At 37.6% G+C, this 16,792-nt stretch overlaps 1 non-coding gene across 1 annotated transcript; it reads left to right on the top strand.

Annotated features, from left to right (window-relative positions):
* Nucleotides 1-16,385: 16,385 nt before the first annotated feature.
* TRNAK-UUU (transfer RNA lysine (anticodon UUU)) lies at nt 16,386-16,458 on the top strand. Its single transcript has one exon. It is a non-coding gene; the product is annotated as a tRNA-Lys (tRNA).
* The last annotated feature ends 334 nt before the right edge of the window (nt 16,459-16,792 follow it).

Raw genomic sequence — 16,792 nt, 5'->3', positions numbered from 1 at the left:
TTTCTTTATGGCTCTTAAATTTAAAAGGGTGGCCCAAAAATTGTTTGGAGACTTCTATAGGTTTGTGCCTATGTTACTGGATTTTTCTGGAATTCAAAATCCCTAAAGCCTAGGGATAGACTTATTACTATAGAAAGATTTCCATTGTAAATTCCTGAATTACATTTTATCCATGAAACACCATTTTCAGAAACACCTTTTTGGCATTTAAGACATATCTTTTAAGTTTATCCTTATACTTTATACCTAGTCATGTGTTCAACTGGCTTAAAGCCAATAAGTATCAGATTGAACTTAAAGAGATACAGCTTCTAGTAGGCCTAGTGATTTCCATCTTTAATGTATTAAGTTTATGAAACCTAGCCTTCTTATCTCTAGTATTAGCATTTTTCCTTTCATAACTTTCACTTACCTTTGCACAATGATATGAGATGAATAAAATTCTATTTTTAACACATCCTTTGTGAAAAAGTAATTGGATTGTGGGGAAAAATGATTCAGGAGAGTTTCTAGTTAGATACTGTAGGTTAAATACACCAAAAATCAAACCCAAATGATTAAAACAACTGTTTTATCAATCTAGTGGAATTATAATAACTATTAATGTATAGGGGGGATAAGGATAGAGAGTAAGTAGATAATTGCAACTATGCTTTTAAAACAGACAGCAGATGGATACGTGGAATTTGAATCAGTAGTTCTTTGAGAGTTGAAACTAGAATTAGATGGATTGATGCCTCAATGCCAAAAGCCTCAAGGATTGGAGATAGAGGCAGATGGAGAGGAAAACAAGATTATGAGTCAATATTTGAAGTAATTGACACTCCTTCTTCCAAATCCTGCACAGCTGATGGATGTCTCTCCTTTACTTGAGAAGACCAGAAGATTACTCTCTGGAGAGGTCAAGTAGAGAGACTCTGGATTTACAGCCACACCCATGCCTAAATGGGGCTTAAATAACTTCTACATTCTGAATGGTAAGACCCTAAACCCCTTCCTCCCTTAGCTCAGAGATGTTGACTGGCTGGATTATTTCTTCAAGGTAGGAAAATGGAAGAAGATTCCTTCTGGAAAAAAAATTTACCAGCCCTATCCCCTTTCTAAAGACTTACAGACATTGAGAGTCAGAATTCAAACTTCATTTCCTAAATAGATTACTCTGTGACAATGTCTGTAAATTGATAAGTACTATCTATCCATGTACACCGACCTTCTATTCAGATTTTCATTGCCTTGTTCTTAAATATGAATGGCATCAAACTTAGCCAGCCCAAAAGCTAGAAAACAGAAGAGAATAGCCTTTCAATTCTTAGGGAAAATAAATATAAACTTGGAGTCCTATTCCTAGCCAAATTGTCTATTTAGTATAAGAGTAGAATATAGAAATATTCACATATCCGACCTCCAGCTTTTTCTCTAATATGTCCTTTCATAGTAAGCTAGTAGAGGGTATTATTTGTGAAAATGAAAACTAATCTAAGAAAGAGGATGACATGGATCAGAAATCAGGAAATCCAACACAGTAAAGAAGAAAATGCTCAGGATGCTGGGGAAAGGAAGACCCAGTATGATAACTGAGTCCAGCCTGGAGAGCAACCATACAGATCAGAAGGAGGACAAAGACTCTAGAAGACTCTTCTCTAAGAATCATAGACTGCTGATATATTTGAAAGATTTGCATTTTTCCTAGAGACTTTGGGCATGATATGTGCATAGAAATCTAGGCAGGCAAATAAGCAAGCAGAGCAAAACATGAGGTGTCAAGTGGCAGAAACTTCAAACTTAGTGTACAAAACATGTATTAGTGTTCACTGTGTATAATGTACCTAATGGTAAGTTGGTTTAAATTTGAACATAGGATAGTTGGAAATTGTTCAGATGTGCATAAAAGTGTAGTCAAGCTTTCAAGGAAACAGTCCATGGTTTTCCTTTGCTTGGGCCTTATGTTCTGAGTTCTTTCTGCTTGAGTTGGTCATCCTTAAGATGTTTGATTGGCTGATTGTTCTAATCATGCAGGTCTTTGCTGAAACGTCAGTCTCTGACCAGTCTACAAAAAATAGCACCTACCATCACTGTGAATTAACTTCCTTTGGTTTATTTTCATCAGAAATACCAATTCCTGAAATTATGCTTTTTATTTTATTTTATGCTATTTTAAAAATTGTTTATTTTCTATCTGGTTCTCTGCTGTTTCCCAGAAGTTAGAATATTGTCTGGCATGTGGGAGGTGCTCAAAAACAACAACAACAACAACAAAAACCAAAACCATGGAATGAGTAAGTCCATGCCTGGTAAGCTTCATGGAAGCAGAGAATATCTTGTTGACCATTGTATCTTCAACTTCTCACCAAATGTCTATTGGTAAATATATTCCAGAAACTTGTGGGAGAATAAGTGAATGAATAAATGAAATCAATGATGAGATTTCTCTTAAAATCTTTGATAAAAATAATTGTTTTGAAACCTTTGGGGGCTTCACACAAATAAAGAATAGTCATTTGGGGGCACTTGGGTGGCTCAGTTGGTTAAGCAGCTGCCTTCAGCTGAGGTCATGATTCCAGGGTCCTGAGATCAAGGCCCACATTGGGCTCTCTGCTCAACAGGGCGTCTGCCTCTCCCTTTTCCTCTGCTCTTCACCCTCAGCTCATACTTGCTCTCTCTTGTTCTCTATCTCAAATGAACAAATAAAATATTTTTTACAAGAATGGTCTTTTGTGCAGTAGAACTCAGGATGACTAATGAAATAAATTATTTTCTTCTCCTGGAGGAATCTCAGAATCTGAAGTGCAAGCTCTGAAGATGTTCCCTCACACCTGAGTGAGCAAATCCAAATAAGCATGATTACTAACTCCATTAAAAGGTGAAAAGTATACTCTAGGGTCAATGTCAGTTCACAGTCTCTTAGGATTTCTATCCATGGCAGGTAATCTGCCTTGTGTGCCCCTCCTCTCTGTATTTGGAGATATTTATGATTTATACAACTCTGGGTAAAGAAGGGAAATAGTTTTATACATTATCTGTGAATACTATAACTAGAATTTTATTGACTTCTTAAAGAAATATGACAAAAAGTGAATATTGTAAGAAATGGACCATCCCCTGAGAATGTAATCAACAATATAGACAAGTTCTGGAGAGTAGACAGTTGTGAAATACTGAGCAAGGGATGGGGGTGGCGGGTGGGTGGTGGCATTCTCACTTCTCTGTCTATAAATGGCCCATGGTAAGTTAGCTTTATATTTCTATTGGCTACATATTTCCATTGTCCTTCTTGATAAAAATATTTGTGTATATTTTTTCTTTAGAAATTATGAAGAGAAAAAACTCAAACTCATTTAAATTTAAGAAAGAAATGACTTAAAGAGCACTTCATTGCTCATTTTGATGTTTTTAAGAGCTGAGAGTGTGTTCCGACTTTCATTTGGGGGTTCCACTTTCAATGAGCAGTGCTGACAAAACAAGGAATGTGGTGGCCCTTAGGCTAAAGACAAGTTCCTACCTGTTGTTTCTGTGAGCCTTAACTATGTAGTCTAACTCTGATTCTGATAAAGTGGAGAGGTCCGTGAAAGAGAAAGGGAGAGAATTCTAAATTAATTTAGGTGCATATATCCTTATTTATATTGAGACATTTATCATTCTGGATTACTAACAGCAGGGAGAAAGCTTTTGGACAAATTAATAATTAAGGGCAACTTATACTTCTTAAGGGATGTCTTTGTTTTGCTATTCAATGCCATTCTTGGGGTCTGACTTTAGCCCAGGACACTGGAGGGCAGAGAATAACAAACTGCTTGGCTGAACTGCCAGGTCAGCAGAGCTGCAGCAGCTCAGGTGTGTCCTGCCAGAGATTGGCTGCATGCTTTCTGTGGACAACATGTGGTCCACATGTTGTGGAAGCTGGGCTGAAGCCCTTAAGTGAGAGGAGGACACCAGCAATGTGTGCTTGGGTTGAGGGTGGGCACCTCATGAAGCCAGGCTTTTTCCAGTGTCCTGGGTATCATAGTGAAAGGGGCATGCAGGGACCCCCTAGGACAGCCCTTGGAATCACATATAAGAGAAGCACTTCTTAGGACAAGAAAGTGAAGTTACCCAACCAAGTCCAAATTCTCATCTCTCCTCTTTTCCTCTGCTTTATCCCTGAAGGAAGTGAAAATATCACTTAGAAAATGAGATGGATGCAGGATATCAGAGCAAAAGCCAACAGCATCCCCTGTACACAGAGGCCAACTATAAAGGCCTTACCTGGGAAAGGGGAGAAAACTGACCTCTGAATGGATATTGAGGAGTTGATTCTACTATTTGCTGTATATATCCTTTCTTCTTGATATTTTGATTTCTAAATTGAAACTGTGCATTTTGTGACTGTGAATTAAGGTTCCACTCATCTAAGAATAAGTAAAATGTTCATGAGAACTACCCCAGTTTCATCTAGAGCCAGGGCAAGATTATAGCCAATAAATACATTTTGAAAGGATAGTGGGAGACCAAAAATTAAAGGTATATTTTGATTTTACCACAAAACAAATAAAACTCTTTGTACCGTTAATTCATTTTCCCTTACATGGTCCTTTGGCTCACCTTACTACAGTAAACTAAAATAATTGGTGTAATAAGAAATCATCATTAAGAAAAGTTATTCAGTCTCCCACACTGGATAAAATTGTTTGAAATTTGTATTTTACAGTGTCTAAATTTGTAAGCAATATGTATAAGAAAATGTCCCTAGACATGACAGAGGGTAACATCTGTTCTTGTCCAAGAGCTATCTAACACAGTTGGGCTTGATGTGGGCCAGTGGAATCAGGATGCTTCCTGATAAAACAATGCCCCAAGAAACAGACAAAAGAACTATGGGCTACAACCATTAACACAAGAAGATGGTAAAATATATTCTTGAAGAAAACCTGGGTTGCAGAAAATTGTCTTTAACAGGGCAGCGAGAACAAAGAACAAGGAAGTGTCCTTGGATTTCTCTATTCCTCATATCACACACCTAATATGTCATTAAGTCTGATTAGTGTTAACCATTTCCCAGGCCTGTCTACCGCTCTCCATCTCTACCACTATCACCCCAGGCCAAGCTCCCATTGCTTAACGCCTGGACTACCATGGGACCCTTCTGCTGGTCTCCTTGCTTCTACTGTTAAAATTCAATGATTTATTTTCATTGCAGCAATTGGAGTGGCCTCTCAAAATAAAATATATAGTCAGATCACACCCCCACACTATTTAAAAACTTCTAATAATAGCATGGAGAAGAATTATGTACATTTGTAAATCCTTATGTGATCCCGCCTCTGCTTACCCGTCTGACTTCATTCGTATCACTTTCCCTGTCATCCACTGCTCTCCAGCTCCTCTCACTGTTGACAAAGTCAGACTATCTGCCTTCCTCTCGTCACTGAGATAGATCTCAATTCAGAAGCCACCTCCTCAAACAGGCCTTCTCTGGCCACTCATTTAGGAAACACCGAGTCACACTCAATCTTACTGATTCTCTGTAGAATACTCATTTCTGTCTGGTATTAGCCCTGTATATTTATTTACAGGTGTGACAGACTTCAAGGTAGCACACATCATCCCCATTTCCTGGTATTTGTACCTTTGTATAATCTCCTCGCCCTGGGTTTGGGCAGGACCTCTGACTCGCCAACGGAATATGGCAAAAGTGATATGATGCCATTCCTAGAATTAGGTTACATTTTTTTGTAGAGGTGACGGGATGTTACCTCTGTGACAGGGTACATTACAAAAGACTCCATTTCATTAGCAGACTTGCTCTAGAGACTTTTCCCTTTGCTGGCTTTGGAGATGCAAGCTGTTAGGTTTTGAGGGACTCTCATGGAGACAAGGAATTGCAGGCAGCTTTTAGAGGCGGAACAAAACTTTGAGGCTCATAGTTCTACATCTACAAGAGCTAAATGCTGCCAACTGAGCTTGGAAAAACCCTGAGCCTAAGACGAGAACTCAGGTTTGGTTTATATTTTGATGGTAGCCTTGGGAGACCCTAATCAGAGGACCCATTGTTTGGATTTCTAGATTCACAGAAACTATGAGATAATAAATGTCTGCTAATTTGAGTTGCTAAGTTAATGGTAAGTTTTTACACAGCAAGAGAAAACAAATATACCAATTTATTGTCTCTCCAGTTAGATTGTAAACTCCAGTGTCCAGAAGAATGCCTGCCACATCGTGTTTCAGAAATATTTGTTGAAGGAATATATGAAAACAATTAGGTTATTAAACACTTTTTCCCCTTAAAACAGTTTCATTTTAACTGAAGTGTAATAGACACACCATGTCGCATTAGTGTCAGGTGTACCGCATAGTAATTCGACAACTCTAATGCTTACCACAAGTGTAGCTACCATTTGTCACCATACAATGCTGTTATACTACCACTGACTATATTCCTTTTGCTGTACTGTTCATCCTTGTGATTTATTCATTCCATAACTGGAAGCTCATTCCCCTTCACCCATTTTTGCCTCTCTTCCTAGCCGCCTTCTCTGACAGCCATCAGTTTGTTCTCTGTATTTATGGAACTGCTTCTGCCTTTTTTTTGTTGTTGTTGTTAGGTTTTTTTAGATTAGTAGTTAGCTTTTTTTGTTTGTTTTGTTTTTTTAGATTCCACCTATAAGTGAAATTATATCATATTTGTCTTTCCCTGTCTGACATACTCTCTAGCTATCCATTAAATAATGTCCCCATTTCTGGCCACAGTTCTATTTATCAATTTTTCTGGCGCATTCATGTGTTTTTATCTTGTTTTAAAAAATAAACTTTATACATATGCGATAGGAACATGACAGTGATGGATGGCAGCATTCAAAGCGTGTACTTAAATGGCCATCTTAATCACTCTGTAACTCTTTAACTGCAGTACTGTTGTTGCAGAGTATGAGATACTGTCACATTTCTATTGATCTAACTTCCAGATTGTCATACGTATATATTTCAAATGAAAAAGTGAAGTGATGTCTAAAATAAAAAGATTTATTGTAAGATTCATGTTAATAGTGTGACATTCCTAGAGGAAATATTCAGGAGAAAAATTCTCACTACTCAATATTCTTCCCTTCCTTGATATCGCTCATACCGTTTATTTGTTTTACACACTATTATACCTGGAAAACTGGTGATGCTTCTTCAGTGTGTTCATGTTGGAAAACCAGATGAATCAATTATTATACATTGTTGTCACATCTCTTATCTATTGTAAGTGATGCTGCAATAAACATAGGGGTGCATATATATTTTTGAATTAGTATTTTCCTTTTCCCTGGGTTAATATCCAGTAGTGGAATTACTGGATCATATGATATTTTTATTTATAATTTTTTTGAGGAAAATTTACATTGTTTCCCACAGTGGCTATACCAATTTACTTTCCTACCAACAATGCTCGGGGGTTCTTCTCCATTTCCTTGCCAACACTTGTTCTTTCCTTTCTTTTTGATACTAGCCATTCTGACAGGTATATGGTGATATCTCATTGTTGTTTTGATTTCCATTTCCCTTATGATTAGTGATATTGAACATCTTTTCATGTGACTGTTGGCCATCTGGATGTCTTCTTCGAAAAAATGTCTATTCAGGTCTTCTGCTCATTTTTAAATTGGATTATTGTCTTTCTGGTGTTGAATTATATAAGTTCTTTATATATTTTGGATATTAACATTTTATCAGATGTATCATTTGCAAATGTTTTCGCCCATTTTGTAGGTTGCCATTTCATTTTGTTGATGGCTTCCTCTGCTGTGAAAAAGGTTTTTGTTTTGATGTAGTTGCAATAGTTTATTTTTGCTTTTATTTCCCTTGCCTGAGAGGATGTATCTAGAAAAATATTGCTAAGTCCAGTGTCAAAGAGATTACTGCTTGTATTTTCTCCTAGGATTTTACGGATTCAGGTCTCACATTAGGTCTTAAATTCATTTGAGTTTATTTTTGTTTATCATGCAAGAAAGTGGTCCAGTTTCATTCTTTTGCATTTTGCTTTCTGGTTTTCCCAGTGCCATTTGTGAAAGAGATTGTTTTTCTCCATTGCATATTCTTTCCTCCCTTGTCATAGATTAATTGGTAATACACGTATGGGATATTTCTGGGTTCTTTTTTTTTTTATTTTTATTTATGATAGTCATACAGAGAGAGAGAGAGAGAGAGAGAGAGAGGCAGAGACACAGGCAGAGGGAGAAGCAGGCTCCATGCACCGGGAGCCCGATGTGGGATTCGATCCCGGGTCTCCAGGATCGCACCCTGGGCCAAAGGCAGGCGCCAAACCACTATGCCACCCAGGGATCCCTATTTCTGGGTTCTGTATTCTGTTCCATTGATCTCTGTGTCTATTTTTGTGTCCGTACCATACTGTTTTGATTACTACAGCTTTGTAGTATACCTGGAAATCTGGGATTGTGAAACCTCCAGGTTTGTTCTTCATCAAGATTGCATTGGCTAGTCAGGGTCTTTTGTAGTTCCATACAAATTTTAGGATTCTTTGTTCTAGTTCTGTGAAAAATACTGCTGGTATTTTGATGGAGTTTCATTAAATTTGCACATTGCTTTGTGTAGTTTGAACATTTTAACAATATTAATTCTTACAGCCCATGCTTATAGAATATCTTTCTATTTGTTTATTCTGTCTTCAATTTCTTTCATCAGTATTTTGAGTTTTAAAAGTATAGGTCTTTCACCTTCTTGGTTAAGTTTACTCCTAGGTACTTTACTCTTTTTGCAATTGTAAATGGAATTGTTTTCTTACTTTCTCTTTCTGCTACTTTGCTATTAGTGTTTAGAAACATAACAGGTTTCTGTATATTAATTTTGCAACCTGCATCAGTTAACATTTTGAAAGAGCTGGTGCTCATTTTTAATGCATTATCCATACTGCTACAGAATGTTTAGAGTTATTGAAGTGCTAACTGTCGCGCGCGCTGGAGGCGACAACCGTCCAAGGATGAGGGTAAGGGAATGAGGAAAAGAAAAGAGACATAAACAGAGTGGGAGCAGGAGGGACATATGGCCGGATTCAGCCACAATGCCAACTTTATTTGTATTATTCACTCTTTTATAAAGCAGGGTTGTTTAACAAGCAGGATATTTTAAGCTTAGTTCTCCAGACATGTCCTTTCACAGTAGACAGCAACAGTATACGCCCTTGAATAGATAGCTATAGTATGCGTCCTTGAGCCACAAGCCTTCAACAACAAGGGTGAGACAGGTGGGCCGCAGTTGGAAGAGTCAACAGAGAGCCATTGCTCCATCCATTAACCCCTTCCTGGCACGCGGCTCCCAACAGCTAACCAGGTTAACATTTTGATTTTGCATGTTTTCTTCAGCAGGAATGAGTATCAAATATATCTGTCTTAAAAGTGAGAAAACAATAATAGCTGACACATTTATACTCCCCCTTATCACATGCCATTATGAGAGTAGGTGAATGTTTAACTGAGTAAAACAGAAGTGGAAGTAAGCTTAGAAATGTATATGACCACCGGCTATATATACAAATAAATGCTCATAGAATTCGATGTGTTTGTCATTAAAGGAGGTCTGATGGCATCATTTGTTGCACCTGCTCTTAATGGGGCAAGAAACAGTGAGCAAGGTGTTTAAAATGTTTGGCTTCCCAGAGCTCACTATGAAGACACTATCTCTAGTATGTGAAGTCGTTTCTCACCTGAAGGGTTGGTTTGTCTTCACACCCATGAAATCTCATTTTCTCTGCTGACACTGCCAATTTAAATTTATTTTATGTGTGATGTAGACAGATGTCTGCAAGGAGCTGGACTGAGTCCATTAACCCTTCACAGAAGGAGGTGGTTTTAATGCTTAAGTGGTAGTTATCAGTTCTGACTCTTGGTCCTAGCTTTACCACTTCCTGGTAAACTTGACTAGTATTTGGTGCATTGGACAAACACTAAGTAGACTTATAAATAAAATAATCATAAGCTAATGGTTTCCTAAGGCCAAAGGAAGCATGCACCCTCTTTTTTTGGTTAGTAGGATATACTGTTGTGCCACAGCCAAAGTGTACAAGAAGAAAATGAAAATATCGTCACACAGGCTGTGTGGGCATGTGTGAATTCAGAGAAGGAGCTTCCCACTGGCTCCTCAGGGAGGAGTGAGGTCCCCAAATCTGATTTTCCCTGTCTTCTGGTACTATTTTAAGAAGTTTAAAAAAATTTTTTAATATATTTTTTAATTTTTCTTTATTTATGATAGTCACACAGAGAGAGAGGGAGAGAGGCAGAGACACAGGCAGAGGGAGAAGCAGGCTCCATGCACCGGGAGCCCGATGTGGGATTCGATCCCGGGTCTCCAGGATCGCGCCCTGGGCCAAAGGCAGGCGCCAAACCGCTGCGCCACCCAGGGATCCCCAAAAATTTTTTTTAATTAAAAAATTTTTTTTTATTTTAAAAAATAATGCATTGCTGTTTCAGATTGAGTCCTAAAAAAACAGAGACATTAGTTTGCTGAGGAAAATTGCTGTATTGGATTTTACAATGTTAAGCCATAATTCTCTTTTTAAGCCCTAATTCTTATATTCCAAGCTAATCAATGTTTACTTTTAATAGTTAAAAAAAATCCTTCTTACTTTATGCAAATACACATTTTTCAGACTGCTGAGCAAAGTACAGTTGATTTATAGCCATTAAAATCTTTTCTAGACCAAGAGGACAGAATGTAAACTTGCTTTATAACTGAATGTTAGTCAACTATGAATTATTTGATTTTGGTTTTTGTTTCTCTGTATTTTCAAAAAAAAATTTTTTTTCAAAATTTCTATCACAGCGTATACAGTTTCTCTTGAGTGTAAAATAAAATAGTGTTTGTTTTTTAAAGTGCTTTCTGGCAACGTTAGGAACTTTTATCAGTAAAGATAAAGACTAAAGCCATGTTTTGTCTGCTTTGGTTTTTGTTTTTATTCTCAACGTAGATTTCTTTTTAAAAAGTTGATTTAGGTGAGTTCCTGTTTTTGGTTTTCATCCAATCCCTTACCAATTAGCTCTGAACTCATTTCACTCCAAAATTTTTCCTTCCTTCCTTCCTTCCTTCCTTCCTTCCTTCCTTCCTTCCTTCCTTCCTTTCTTCCTTCCTTCCTTTTGTTTTTAAGTAATCTTTACATCCAACATGGGGCTCAAACCTACAACCCAGAGATCAAGAGTCTCAGCTCCACCAACTGAGCCTATCAGACACCCCATTAACATTTCTTTTTTGTGTTTATGGTTTCAACATTCCTTTTAACAACACAGAGGTCTGCAGATAATACTATGCTTCATTAAGCAGAATCGATTAAGGAAGGGAGTGTTGGAGATGTTGGCAGTAAAGACTGTCATTGTTTGCAAGCTCCTGGGCCATAAGAGACTCAGCAGTTTTCTTTCCAGTTTAAAAAGCTGCATTGTAAAAGACAAGTCAAAGCATGACTAGAAGAGCAAAGAGAGATTTGTGTAAGAAATTAAATGTACGTTAGAGACATGACCAAGAAGCTCTCTTTTTGTCATTTGTTGAAGAGTCTATCATGAGATAGACCATTACTCAAGATGCAGTGTTTTTCTGTGTTTGTTTCACGTCAGATATTACTGCATCCCAGGCCTTTACAGGTTATACTGCTGCTTGTACCCACCACATTGCCTGTGCTCTTGTGTGGTTCCTGGGTCTGCTTGCTGTTCGCTTCTGCTCTCAGTTCTGTCATATTGCTTCAGTCACAAGACTGGCCAAAAGTTAATTGAGAGCATGAGGCTCATGAAGCTCAGGATATCCCTGCCTTTCTTTACTGCAATAGCTTTCTCGGGAAGGTTAGCTTGATTACTTCAGTTTCCAGTTCTTTTCTAGAGCTGGTATCGTGAAAGCCAGAGTGCTGACTTCCAACAAGCTATTTTTAGGCGAGTCCTATGTTCAGACTCTGATAAGTGTCCCAAGTGCAATATGCTAGAAAATGCCAGTAAGTGTTCAAGACTTCAAATTGTACAGCTCTTTGACCCTTATGGAGCATTTTCATATCCAAAAGATGTCTTGTTTAACTCTCACAAAAACTTCTGAGTTGGATAGCATCCCCACGTCCCAGAGACTTAGCCAGATTCAGGACTGATATATGGCAGTCTCAATTTCTATTTTCAGATTTTGTCCCAGTACAAATGGGCTTTGCTTTTTTTCTGTTTTCTGGGGTAAACTTACCTTGCTGCATTCCTCAAAGGTCAAGAAAAAATGGAGGAAGAGAGGAAAAAGGGGTTTTCTGATAAATGGCAAGTTTAGAGCAGTAATAGTGTAAAAATACATTTGAACTAAAAATAGATTCATCATACCTTTTGGAAGGGTTCTTGGAAGGCTTTCCAGCACCTGAAAATGCCTGCTTTTCATGGCCAACCTCTGATGTGGGGAGAGGGTATGCTCAAGGAACATGCTATAGCTCACCATTCAGGGAACAGTATGATCTCAACTATTTCTTCCCTGTGGTTAGGTGATTTCAGAACTGTTCCTAGCCCTGAAAGCTGCCTGTGTTTTGTGGGATTTCCCCTGTCCTGCCTTACTTGGACGGGTGCACAGTCTTAAAGATAACAAATGATCCCATGGGCTATTCATGACCATGCTTTCTGTGCCAAGTTTAAATAAGGAAGATTTATCTGGGTAACCACAATGCCCAGTGTATAGTATTCATACCTCTCTGAGATCATAGACCAGGTCCAGCTCCCAATTTGCTGGATTCTCTTGGAAATTTATTATCTGAATCAATGAGTTTTAATAATTTGGGCTTATCAACAATTCAAATTAGGGTAACCAGATATTTTAGAAGTCAAGTCAGTTCATTGGCTTACTGGCTAAGGATGCTAAGACTATCAGGAAAAATTTGAGTAGTTTTCAACACTTAGAGACAACTAAAATATAAAGTATGTGTGTAAATTATTGTCTGCTGCCCCCAGCTCTTATTGCATATTCCTGGCATCTGCCACAATCTCCTGTGAAACATTTATAACCTGTACTTGTAAAACACTTTGCACTTGATTCTGATAATCAAGGTGTCCTTTCGAGAAGACCTGTTGATTTTATTTGGAGGAAAAAGGAGAAATTAAAAGCAAAAAGGAAAACTCTCCTTTCCCTGTGGTACTGTCTGCATAGCAGCTATTACTGATTATTTACTTGTTTATTCCTACCCATTCATCCATCCTATAGACTCCACGAGAGCAAAAACATCCCGTTTTACTGTGAACTAAATAAAGATTGTTGAATGAATACAAACAACTCCTGAGAGTACCTTTATCTACTCTACTCATTGTACATTAAAACATTAAAACTCAGTATATTTAAGTGCTTTAAAAATTTTCAAAACCAGCAATGAACAAATGAGGAAAGAATCCAGATCTCCTAGCACCTCTTCTTCTCTGTGTGTTGGTTACTTCCAAGTGGTCACCTGCTCAAGTACATTCATCCAAATCATATTTGTCAATTGCCAATGTGTCAGGCACCTCAACAGGTGTTGTGATGAATACGGAAAGTATAATAACACTGTTCTTGACAAAAGGAATTCATTATCTAGAAAGAACAGTAAAACACATCCATTGAAACTACTTCCCCAAATGATTACTCCTCGGATGTGAATAAAACCATTGAAACTTTGGCTTATTCATCAATGACACAGCAATTTGGCACAACCCCTTTTGGTAAGAAGTCATGTATATTGGACAGCATATAAATATCCTTTGCCAAATTCATCTACCTGTGTTTCTGTGATTTAGGATATTGTTTCAGTCACTGTGGATATATGGTTAGTGAGTCTATGGATCTTTGGATGGAATCATTGGATGTGATTTTTTTCTGGGTCTTGACAACATACCATCTTTTGTCACACAGTTTACTGATCCTTTAATGGTGTAAGGAAAGGTAAGAGGGGGACTTGGAATGAGTTAAGTTTTCATTTTTAGGCTTTAAGCAAGGCTTGGATTTATCTGCCTAAAGACCTGAGGAGTTTACTTATTAACATAAGGCAGGCAAAAATCCCATGTTGTCAGCAAAACTCTGATGGTATCAAAATAAATGAGTCATGTAATTTCAGCTTTTGAAGGTGGGGTTTGAGAAACCAGAAAAGAGGCTTTCCCGACTGACAGGGCCTGTCAGGTGGCAGCAGCCTAGTGGCTACAAACACAGTGCAGGTGCGGAGACCACCACCACCAGGGTGCCTACATCTGGTGCTCTAATGCAAAGGAAGAATTTTTTTTCCTGGACGATATTCAGAAGCACCATGAAACAAAACTTGTCTGTTGTGATCCCTGCGGTCTCAGGCAGATCACAGATTTCAAGAGGACATGTTGCTGAACAGTTTCATTGCTCAGGGCTAATTATTCATATGAGAATCCACCCAAGAAAGTTGCTAAACTGGTTTGCTGGCTGTTTGGTGGAGACTTTTAAAGAGACATTGCCACATTTCAATAGAGAATTCTGTTTTACATAAAGATCCCACATAGAACAGTGAGAAACCAAGTACTGATGACAAAGTAAATGGGACTTTTCTTAACTTCTGTCCTTAAAAACATCATATTTAAAAGAAAACTGAAGAGCATGACAGCTGTTCATAAAACATCCTACTCAAACGGCAGATTTAAAGTTTATTTATAGGAAGCATTTGTAGGCTATGAATGAATGGAGATGAGTTGGAAATATGCCATATCTTTCTGTGGGAAAATCATGATAAAATATTTCTCAATAAGATTGGCTTAGAGACTCTCCACAACGTGCACACACCAAAGACAATCTTTCTTATACTGTAAAAAACAAAGAATATGCATCCTTGGTTTCTTAATTATTATTAATTTTTGAATGAAATTTCCTTAAGTAAAAAAGAAGAAATAAATCTTTTTACAACCACTATTTTTTCTTTCTTTCTTTCTTTCTTTCTTTCTTTCTTTCTTTCTTTCTTTCTTTCTTTTTTTTCAACCACTATTTTCATATGGTTTCTGGAAGCTTTTGGCAGAAATTCTGTGCTCCCAAGTCTTCCTCAAATCTTAAGGGGAGAGATAACGTGTTTTTTAAAAAGTGCAGCTAAGTTAATAATTTGATATGAGTTAAAGACTCTGAGCTTAGCCCCTGTTCAACAGGATTGGATATTTTCTCTGTATGTTTCCACAGCTCCTGTCTTCTTTATCTGTATGAACACAATGCAGCCTCTTGCCTAAACCATGCATCTAGTAAATGGTTTGTTGAGTATATTGCTAAATACATCTAAAGCTATTCTCCATTTTAATGAAGCACGTCTTGAGTGGGATTTAGTGCATGACTATCTCTATATGTTTCTATTTATAACATGTGTTTTATGAAAACCCATTCCACTGACTATTGCTAGAAGTAGAATGATTTGACTAATCTAATAAGGACTTCCACACTTCATTTTAAAACACTGCCAACCTGTGATTTAGGAATGTAAAAACTTTCTTCTTTAACCTGTTTAAATATTGTCATAGACTCAAATAAGAGGGTAAATAACATTTACTAGTAATCCAGGATATCCGGTCATCACTTTGCATAAATATTATCACATTTAATCGTCACAACAAGCCTATCAGGTGTTATTCTGCCTATTTTATAGAGAGAAGAAACTGAGATTCAGAGAAACTCCCTAGTGAGTAAATGGGAGAAAAGACCAGGTTCAAGCTTAGATCTGTCCCACAGTGCCCTTTATACGTACCTATTAGGATTTGCAGTTATTCATATCTTAGTATGAATTATATTTATTCTGATTTATTTTCTGCTGAATATAACATATAGTATTCCCAAGAAAGGGGGGATGTTTAAGGAAAAGGAAGAGGCATCGACTATTTTAAAGAAGGAAATTAGAGTAGGAATCTGGGGTAGTTCTGTGAGGCTGTATAAACAGAGCATGAGGTTCAAAGATGTTTACTCTGTTTGTTGAGGAGAGAGGAGGTTGAGGAGGGCATCTTGTGGGAAATAAAGGAAACACTAAGGGAAACAAAGGATGGCAAAGTCTTTCTCTTTGAATTTTGACACATTTAGGGTTTTTTTTTAAAGATTTTATTTATTTATTAATGAGAGATACAGAGAGAGAGGCAGAGACATAGGCAGAGAGAGAGAAGCAGGGTCTATGCAGGGAGCCCGATGTGGGACTCGATCCTGGGTCTCCAGGGTCACACCCTGGGCCGAAAGGCAGGTGCCAAACCACTGAGCCACCCAGGAGTCCCAACGTATTTAGTTTTAATGATAGGAAAGAAGCAGCCTATCTTTAAATGGTGAAGTGATGGTTGTATTCATCCTTATTGAGGAAATTCTAATTTTGATAGGTTAGAGAAGTGTTTCTTCTTTAAAATTCACTTCATCTGTCTTTTCTTTAGGTATGGCTTACCTAAATAAATAATGATTAAGAATATTATAAGTGGTGGGATGCCTAGCTGGCTCAGTTGGAAGAGCATGTGACTTTTGATCTCAGGGTTGTGAGTTTGAGCCCCATGTTGGGTATATAGATTACTTAAACAAATAAAGAAATAAACTTAAAAAAACCCAGAGGATTAGAATTGCAACAGAGAATTCGAATTTTCTCTGCCTGAGACCAAGGGCAAACTATAGCCCTCTCTCTTCAGCCTAGAACCTGAGTTTGGAAAGGCAATTTCATCCACTCATTCCATAGGCTCCCAGGGGTGTAATGCCTAGATCTCTTTTGTGCACATCTGTTCATGTGTCTCTTTTTACTCAGTAAGCTCTGTTCTGCTTCTGCAGAATGAATCATAATAAAATAACTAAAGGTATATACCAAATGATAAGAAATTAGGCTCTTACCAAAAGATTGGGATCA

The sequence above is a fragment of the Vulpes vulpes genome, chromosome 13 (genome assembly GCF_048418805.1).
Source record: "Vulpes vulpes isolate BD-2025 chromosome 13, VulVul3, whole genome shotgun sequence".
Classification (NCBI taxonomy): Eukaryota; Metazoa; Chordata; class Mammalia; order Carnivora; family Canidae; genus Vulpes; species Vulpes vulpes.
Note: the sequence above shows the minus strand (reverse complement) of the source record. Positions and strands in the feature narration are given on the sequence as shown.